A 10077-nucleotide genomic window follows, 5' to 3' on the forward strand; every position below is an offset into this window, starting at 1 on the left:
TGGCTTCATTTCACTTCCATACTTTGGGTAGATTCAGAGGTCTGTGATGTCTGCTTATGGACAACATAGTGACACAAGGAGGCAGCCATTTGTAGTTTTTAATCATGCCATACATTGAGAATGACCACGTTCCATTTTCCCACCAAAAAATGTGGGAAATTAGAAGAAAGTTGTGGCAATGTTTCATTTATTTAACCACTGGAGGTTACAGATTACCTCTCCATATAGTTAAGGCCACTAGAGAGCCAGCGTGGTGTAGTGGTTAGAGTGCTGGACTAGGACTGGGGAGACCCGAGTTCAAATCCCCATTCAGCCATAAAACTAGCTGGGTGACTCTGGGCCAGTCACTTCTCTCTCAGCCTAACCTACTTCACAGGGTTGTTGTGAAAGAGAAACTCAAGTATGTAGTACACCACTCTGGGCTCCTTGGAGGAAGAGCGGGATATAAATGTAAAATAAAATAAAATAATAATAATAATAATAGTTAGTTTAGTTTATTATGGTCACAGACCAGATTAACAATTGATAAAGGCCATTACTTGATGAGTTTTTAACCTGCCACTGTATAGTTAACAGTTCTCTGATTTATTTATTTTTTGAGTTTATCCAGATTATGAGCGCAAAACATGTATTGGCTGACATCCTAACTAATCAAGTGCATATGCAAAGAGAGATGGCAGGGACACAACTGGAGCCCACATACAACTTCTCATGCTCATCTACATGTGCACTGTTGTACAAGCAGGTAAAATGTCCCCATACTGCCTGCACTCTTGAAGAGAGGAAACGCATCACTGAGCTTCAGTGATGTGTTTCATCTCTCCCAGAGGACCTCCAGAGTTGGCAGAGCAGGGATCTTTCTACTATTTGTGCAACAGTGTTCATGTGGATGAACTGGGCAGAGTTGTGCGCAAGCTCCAGTCATGTCCCTGCAGTGCCACTTTATATGTGTGCTTTAGTAGTCAGGATATCAGTTCTTGACTGCATTTTAGCCCTTATACGATAGTTCTGCAAGCCCCCGTTCAAAGGCAAGAGCATGCCAATAGATCTACATGTGATACAGAGGCAGATCTTCTTCCTTGGGGGGACAAGCAGCTCCACTGATCTAGTCCTTGTTTTTAAAAGGCCAAGCGTGTGTATGTGAGCATGAGAGAGTTTAGCACAAGAAGGAACTGACACAGGAGCCAAAATCGACTAGTGCAAAGCTTTGGCAAAAGCTGAATATTCTGTACAGCCTGACTGGCACTGCATGGAGATAACTGTTCCTACAGTCTGCAAGAGGAGAAGAATCACATTATTTAAAGACAACTAATCTTGTCCCTCATGAATGGTTGAAGTGGTGTTTTTACAATCTTGACCATATGAAAACGTTGGCTGTTAGGCCAAAGAAATTTAGTCACAGTTGAAATTTAGTCACAGTACTGATATTAACAAGTAGTACTGTTTAGGTTTGTTGTTGTTTTAAAGACAATTTACATGTTTTCTTTCTTACCACATACCCATATGATGGTGTCTGTCCAAGAGCAAACAGCACAAACCTGTGTGATTGGATTCAAAGGATGACAAGCTACAAAGAATCCAATGATATTACTATATAAATACAATACTATACCTAAATTCAAAATTATATAATGGCACATTTATTATAAACTATAAAAACAGTGGTTAAAAACATTTAACATACAGCATTAAACATCAAAATTGAGTTGACTTAAAAGGCCATATAGCCGTGGTGGCTGGTCAGTAAGGGCAATGCTTCCCCAAACAAAAACAAATAAGCGAATAAAGGAGGGATTGCGTCCCCCCTCCCACCAAACAAGCTAATAAAGGCTCCGACGTATGAGCAGCCAGGGAAACCTTCAGAGCAGGGAGCTTCTTCCAGGCCCTCCTCCCTTGCCTGCAACTTCTTATTTTGGTCTTACTGGCTGGAAAGTTGCTAAAGCTGTGCCAGCCAATCTGATCTCTGGGGGCGGGGGGGGGAGGGGCTCCTCCTGGCACTGCCCCCAGGAAGAACTAAAACAATGGGTTGAAAATTCACTTCCTGGTTGTTTCATGGAGTATATTTTTAATACATTTCCCCCTTCTTCCTGGGGACAGTGCCACCAATACACACGTGCTTCATCAGTTGCACTGGTTCCCAGTCCATTTCCAGGCCCAATTCAAAGTGCTGGTTTTAAACTTTGACGCCCTAAATTGCTTGGGATTGGGTTACCTGAGAGAGCACCCTGCCTCATATGTCCCGACTCAGACCTTAAGCTCTTCGGAGGCCCTGCTCCGAGTGCCCCTGTCAAACAAGGTGAGGCGGGTGGCTACTAGGGAAAGGGCCTTTTCAGTGTTTGCACCCCATTTATGGGGTGCAGTGAAGTTCTCATGGCTTCAGCAATTTGTTCTCTTAGATTCCAGGTAAATACCTTTTTCTTAAGTCAGGCCGTTTAAATTTTGATTTTTAAAACTGATTTTTTAAAAAAGTTTTAGAATTGCTTTGTATTGAAAGCTGGATAATTAACCCATAGCTTAAAATAATAAAGAAAGAGAGAGAGAGAGAGGAGGAATAGTGATTTTATAAAAGACTAATATGAAATCTGGGGCTCTCGATCTTCTAGAGACCAGATAATTAATCCACGATTAGGAAAAAAAAACAAAAAAGTAAAAATATAAATAGAGAAAAAGAAAGAAAAACATTGCCCTTTGGTATAAAGATTTCCCTCTTCATAAATTCTTGATAACAGCTGTTAAATTAACAGGGAATATATACGTTAAGTCTTCATGTTGGAAATAACTAATTACACGTACAAGAAAAAATATAACAGTAATTATAACAATAAACTGAATGTATATAATATACACTAATTTCCCTAGTCCTTGTAATACTTTTGTAAATAATAACAGGGAATCCAATGCAGAAAAAAGATAAAAAATCTACTTTCAGTAATCTCTATTCAACCCTATAATTTCAACTGAAAAGTTCAAATATATGCCCTTAAACACAGCTCTCCCTATTACCAATATCGTAGATTTGCTATTTCATAAGAGGGAATAAAACTGAGTATATTCACATTGAATAAGTTAAACAATAGTAATAACTAAAATAACAGATTGGGCATATATGTCCGTTGTTGTATATCAATTGTTATAGCCTAGATATATACATTTTTTCTTAAAGTAAGTCAAGAAATTATTATTTTTAAAAAACTCATTGTGGGGGGAAAAAGATAATAAGGGCAATGAATTTACAGAGGAAATAAAAGGGGAAAAAACCCTGTTACCTATTTTCAGAAAATCAAATCAAATCAGATAGTATTACAAATCTTTGGAGTACCATCAAAGGGTTAACGAGAGCCTTAACAAACATTCCCAATAGATATCGAGACTCTGCAGGGAGACTAAACAATGCCGGAACTAGACAGAAACTTGTGTGTGAGAAAATGTGTTATTAGGTTGCATGTAGTGAACATTCCCCCCCACCGCCCCTACCCATGAACAGCCGAGAAAAGTCTTAGTTCTTCTATTTATGATTGTTCCAATTTCCAGATGTTAAGTTTTGGGGCTGACTTCTAAGAAAGATTTACAGTGCTGAGTGATGTTTGTACTCCACCAGTAGTGTGTTCATCCAATAAGCAGGAAATCCTCTCTGTTCTATTCAGCTTTGTTCTCCTAGATCCTTTGAGCGTCCACACCTCCCACCCCAATTCCCTTTCTCAATGGCCTCTATTTCACTCTGGTTGTTGTTGTTTTTCCAGTTCTCTGCCTTTGTGCTTCCTTCCTTCAGATCCATCTATGTCTCCAAGCTCACCTACCAGTTTTTGCTTCCTGGGCCCTTGTTTCACTTGGTTCACACTACTACATACAGTATCTGCCTCTGCCTTCACTCTGTGCAATACCACTTGCCAACACAAATCTGGACTGAGTTGTGAATATTTTTCATAAGGAAGGTCATTTAAGAAGCACACAATTCACTGCAGATATTATAAATACAGTTTCAGACCATGCCATTTAAACTGGCTTTCTTGTACAAAGTAAAATCGGAAATTGTTGATTAACAGGTTAACTTTATTAAAATTCAGGAACTTTACTTTTGACAGAACAGCAGCTTCAAGTCTACTGATAACCATAGTTATCCTGAGTTATCTTTCTTGTAGCTCCAGAACATGTGCTTGAGAATTTAGGGCAGCAGGCTTTGCTGTCAATATTGAAAAACACTGACAAACTCCAGAGGTGTAGCCAAGCAAAAACAACAAAGAGTCTTGTGGCACTTTAAACACTTATTCATTGCAGCATAAGTTTTCATAGGCCACAGCCCACTTTATCATGTGCTTAGCAAACAAATCACATAGTGTGATTCACACCATCAGAAGCAAGGTAGGAGGAAAACCTGGGTAGCTTTTCCTCCTACCTTGCTTCTACACTATCACTTCTACTCAAGTTTTCCTCCTACCTACTGTAGCTTCCACACAACCAAAAATTGGGAGCACATACACCTCCCAAACCCAGGTAGAACACAGTTTTTGATTATGTGAATAACCTCATTGTTGCCATAGGGCCAAACCACAGTGAAGAATTCAATACAGCAAAATTTAGCAAGATCCTCCTATACATTTTATATATGCCAAAGTTTTATATCTAGCAAGGCAATATTTTATAGGATGTTATAAATGAACACACACTAGTGGATGAAAAGGGTGTTCATGCAGAGAAGCAGATCCTCATGCATGTCTCCTTCTCTGAACCAGAAACCACAAGCATACACCATGTGTGCATCAGAATGCAGCTCTCATCCATCGACACATCACTGCTTTCCATGGAATACAGTTAGATGCATATCCTATGCACATCATTAAGTTACTAAAGCAGGACAGTGGCAATGGTGTTTTGCAGATGATCCTTAAGGTAAAGGTAAAGTTGTGCCCTCGAGTTGGTGTCGACTCCTGGCGACAACAGAGCCATGTGGGGTTTTTTGGTAGAATACAGGAGAGGTTTACCATTGCCTCCTCTCATGCGGTGTGAGATGATGCCTTTCAGCAGCACCTTCCTATATTGTTGCTGTCCAAAATAGGTGTTTCCCATATTCTTATATAGCACACACATTTCCCATAACAATATAGGTGTTTCCCATATTCAAGTTTAAGAATTTCCCATATTCTGGGAAACATACCAGTGGGGATTTGAACCAGCAATCTCTTGCTCCCTAGGCAAGTTACTTCCCTGCTGCACCATTAGGTTACGCTTAACTTGAATTCATCAGAACTGAACTCCTGAATTTGATGCTAAACCAATTTTAAGAACTGCTTGTCAGATCATTGTCCTCAGCATAGACTATATCCTTTTGTCCATTTTAAATATAATCACCATTTGAAATACTGCATAATCACCATATTTGTATTATTTAAGTAGCTGTTACTGCTGATGGGTCAAAACTGGTTTTGACAGCAAAGAGTAAATCTCTTTGCTGGAAGGATTATACTGAAGTCTGGGACAGAGAGTGGCAGTACAAAACCTGGAGTCAGAAATGCTTATGTTCACCACCAATGGACAGCATGAGTGGAAAACATAAGGGTCAAGTTGGCTTTCAGCCTACTGATAATCATAACCTTGGGGGTCTGAAACATATTCCAGTGCTCTGCACCATCCTAGTAAATCACATTATGTTCTTACTGGCATTCAACCCATCCATTTACTCTTTCCCTTCTTTTTTAATGATTCTATATGTCACAAAATGTCACCTAGGCTCTCCTCTCCTAGGCTGAAGTAGTGCTGATTTTCTCTTGTTTGGATACCCTGATGTATAACATATGTCATACAGTATATTATCTCTCTCTTTGGCAGACAAGGTAGCCTATGAAGTTGTTCTCACGAGCAGCAAAGCCTGGGCTAGATTGCTCACGTGGCGCACTGGGATACACATGGATCCCCATGTTCCCGCCCAGCCAGACCTAACTTTTATGCCTGGCTCTTAGCCGAGGTTAAGGAAGTGAGGGGTCCTTTAACCTGGCTGCCAAGATCATGTATCTCGTCGGGCATATAGAGACAGGCACCTAGAGCACCCGTCTGACGGGGGAATACCCAGACGCCAGGATGCATCGTCCCGGCTTCCAGAGTGCCGTGCTGCCTGGAGCAGTGATGCTCATCTGGGAACGTGGTCCGCACTCCCAGCAAGGTTCCAAGGATCATCTGCGGGGGAGGTAACCACCCGGTAGTGTAAATACTCCTACGTTTGTTTTTGCAGTTCAGCTGCTGTCTATTGGGGTCATTCTGAGAGGCTTATCTCATGAAATATTGGTAGGAGTGCTTTCTCCATGATATATTACTTTGTTATAAATTGCAATTTGTGTCCTCTTCAGTTTTCGTAGTTAAGAACCTCACCTGAAGTCAGTATTGAAGGGGGGCGGAATCTGAATGTCACCAACAGGAATTCTTCTAAATACAAGAGCTCAGGAAGGCAGTTGAAATGTTAGGTGAATAATTAAGGGCTTGTTATGACTGATTTATTTATTTATTTATTTACCACCCAAAACTCATGTCACTAGGTGGTTTACAATAAAACAGTACAGATTAAAACATTAGACAATTTAATTTTAATTAAATTGTCTCATTACCCAATAAGGTTCACCTGGCTTCATCGCTTTGTTCTTTCAGATGCCAGGTAAAAACCTTTTTGTTCACTCAGGCCTTTTAAATTTAAATTTTTAGGAATTGTGATCTGATTGTAACTCATTCTAAAAATGTTTTTAAAATAATTATTGTATTGTATTTTCTCCCCCCCCCCACCGCGCCTTTTTTTTGGTCTGTTATGACTTACTGAGGCTATTTCTACACATGTGCAAAACCGGGCTAAGGAAGCCCAGCCCGATTCTCCATGTGCATGTGAGCTGCTGGGATCAAGTGTGATCAAGTGTGATCCCAGTGGCACCACAGCAGCAAACCTGCCTATGGAGCCTTCCTCTAAAATGAGGTTAAGGGAGCAAGCGATCCCTTAATCCCGTTTTTCGGATCGTACGTCAGACTTAGCTGCAAGCAGCCGTGGCTAGGAGATTCTGGGAGGAGGGTGGGTCCCCATAATGCACTGCACGCTTGCATGGTGCATTATGGGAGCTCCAGGGGATGGGGCTGCATGGGGCAACACGTCCTGGAACCCTGACCCTCAGAGCTACCAGGAGCACCCGGTGTTTGTCTGGGCGGGCCAATCCGCCCAGGCAGCTGATCCGCCCACCCAAGCAGCCAATTTGCCCGTAGCTGATCCAGCAGCTAATCCACGCGCCCAAGGAGAGGGAACTGCCTGTGTGCGGGGAGATAAGTTCTTCAGGGCTTCCTCCCCACTAACCCTATTGCCCTTTCTTAGTGGTCATGAGAAAGGGCTCGATGTGTGTTTTTATCGCATGTTTTAATCTTGTGTTGTAAGCCGCCTAGAGAACAATTTGTTATGGGGCAGCTAATAAATTGTGTGGTCATGCATATGGCCTTCACACATGCGCAGAGATCATGTGTGCACACAAGCCAGAACCAGGCTGGAGAAGGCCCAAACCGGGTCACCACAGGCCCTGGCTACTCTGGGGGAGGCTGGCAAGGGTGGAGAACCACCCTTACTCCCACGGTGGCTGCCACCACTGTTGTACTACTGACTCTCCCCCTAAGTACTACTGACTCCCCTCCCACCCCCTTTAGGCTTAGGGAAGCCCCCCTCCCCCTTTACTGATAAAGGGGAATCCTCACCAGAATCCCCTTTACCAGTAGAGCCCCAAACTGGTCCCAGTTCAAACCAGGGCCTGTCTGGTTTGAACTCGGACTGGCACCCCCCTTCAGAAGGACAGTCCAATTTGAATCTGAACAGTCCAAACTGGGCCAGTTCAATTTGAATCATGGGTTAAATCAAGTTGGCTCACACAGCCCTAATAGTAGTGTGTGTGTGTGTGTGTGTGTGTGTGTGTGTGTGTGTGTGTGAGAGAGAGAGAGAGAGAGAGAGAGAGAACGAGGGAGAACGAGAATGGAAAACAGTGGCAAACTCCATGCAGAAATTGTAAACAATGTTCTGAATTAAGTTGGAAAGCAGACAGGCAGAGCATAACATAGGGCAGAACCAAGTCACAAAACATAAAACAGGATGCTTGCAAGGGGGAGGCCAGCCTTTCTGCAAGAGACCCAGATTTTGCCATCACTGCTAACAGATAGTAGGTTATAGCAACTGAATCCAACTGGGAGTCAAGCTAGATGTTATAGGAACATAGGAAGCTGCCATATACTGAGTCAGACCATTGGTCCATCTAGCTCAGTATTGTCTGCACAGGCTGGCATCGGCTTCTCCAAGGTTGCAGGCAGGCGTCTCTTTCAGCCCTGTCTTGGAGATGCTGCCAGGAAGGCAACTTGGAACCTTCTGCATGCAAGCCTGCAGATGCTCTTCCCATAGCGTCCCCATCCCCTAAGTGGAATATATTACGTTGCTCACACATGTAGTCTCCCACTGAAATGCAAACCAGGACTGCTTCTCATAGAAAGAGGGTATGTAATCGTTTCACCCATGGTCCAGGTGAAAACAGTCCCCCCCCCCATTCAGGACGAAAGTGCTACTGGAGTATTGAGACAAAGAGAAGCTTTGAAGGGGCCATTTTCATTGGAATGATAGTGTGAGGGAGAGGGTTAAATATCCCCTCCCTGTGCACCATGATCCCAATCCTGACCCACCCCACAATAGCATCTTTCTGAGTTTAGTAATATATGTATAGGGCCAACCTTCACATTTAATGTTGCATATAGGCAGGCAACCTGCTTACATGTCTTATCTTATCTTATCACCCAAACAGGGAGCCAAGACAGGTGATGCATAAACATCTACTAGGGATGTGCATGGACCAAGATTCGTATACAGGTTTGATGCGGCTGCGGGGAGAGGAGGGGCAGGGGTGTAACGATAGGGGGGCAGGCAGGGCACGTGCCCTGGGCGCCACCCCGGCGGGTCATGTGGGGGGGGCGCCAAAAAGTGGCATCCCCGCCCCCCTGGATCGCCCGCCGAGTGCGGCGGCAGGTGTGCGGCGGCGATTCGGCGGAGGCGGGCAGCGGCGGCGGGTCGCCCGCCGAGTGCGGTGGTGACTGGTGGCTGGCGGCGATTGGCTGTAGTGTAGAGGCCCAAGCGGCGGCGGATCGCCTGCCAAGGAGTTCATGGCAGTTCACAGAATGAACTGCGCAGGCATGCCTGCGCAGTTGGGAAGTGACGCCGGGCCAAGCGGCAGGCCTCTGCGTCGCTCTGCCTGCACTCCTCGGCGGGCGATCTGCCGCCGCTTGGGCCACTACACTACAGCCAATCGCCGCCAGCCACCAGCCGCCGCACGTGGCGGGCGACCCGCCGCCACCCGCCACCGCCGAATCGCCACCACCGCCGGTGATCTGCCACCTGGGGCGCCGCCGCGCCAGCGGCACAGGTATGTGGGGGCTGGGGGGGCACCATTTCAGGGCCAGAGCTTGCCCTGGGCGCCGTTTCCCCCCGATAAGCCACTGAGGAGGGGAGAGCAGTGAGCAGGATCTTTAAAAAAGAGGTCCCATGGAGCTTACTGTGGTGGTGGTGCTCATCTCAAGAACCCATGCACAGCACCAGCATGCACATGGTGTCCGCATATGTGCGGACACCATTTGTGTGGTCAGCAACACCATGCTGACCATGCAAATGGTGTCTGAGCATGTGCAGATGCCATGTGCATGCTGGAGCCATGCATGGATTCTTGGGACCAGCTCCGCTGTAGAAGAGAGCTGGTTAGGACCTGATCTCCTTCTTTCTAAAGTTCCTCCCCGCTGCCCCGCCACTGCCAATGGCACCAAACCTCTGCATTAACCTCAGTTTGTGCTCATCCCTAACATCTACTTCACACAGAGCTCTGGGAACTCACTCACCATCATTACCATTTACTATTACTACCTTTTTTATGCATACAGTATATTTCAAATACTGAAAGTGTGTATTAAATTAATATTTATAAAGCATCTATAGTACTATGTATATAAAGATGCATGGACCTCACCATTTCACTCAAAGGGATATAAAAATAGGGTACTTCCACATAACCCAGATCTCTAAAATGTGGCATATAAATAGCT

The sequence above is a fragment of the Hemicordylus capensis genome, chromosome 1, assembly GCF_027244095.1.
Source record: "Hemicordylus capensis ecotype Gifberg chromosome 1, rHemCap1.1.pri, whole genome shotgun sequence".
In the NCBI taxonomy this organism is placed as follows: Eukaryota; Metazoa; Chordata; class Lepidosauria; order Squamata; family Cordylidae; genus Hemicordylus; species Hemicordylus capensis.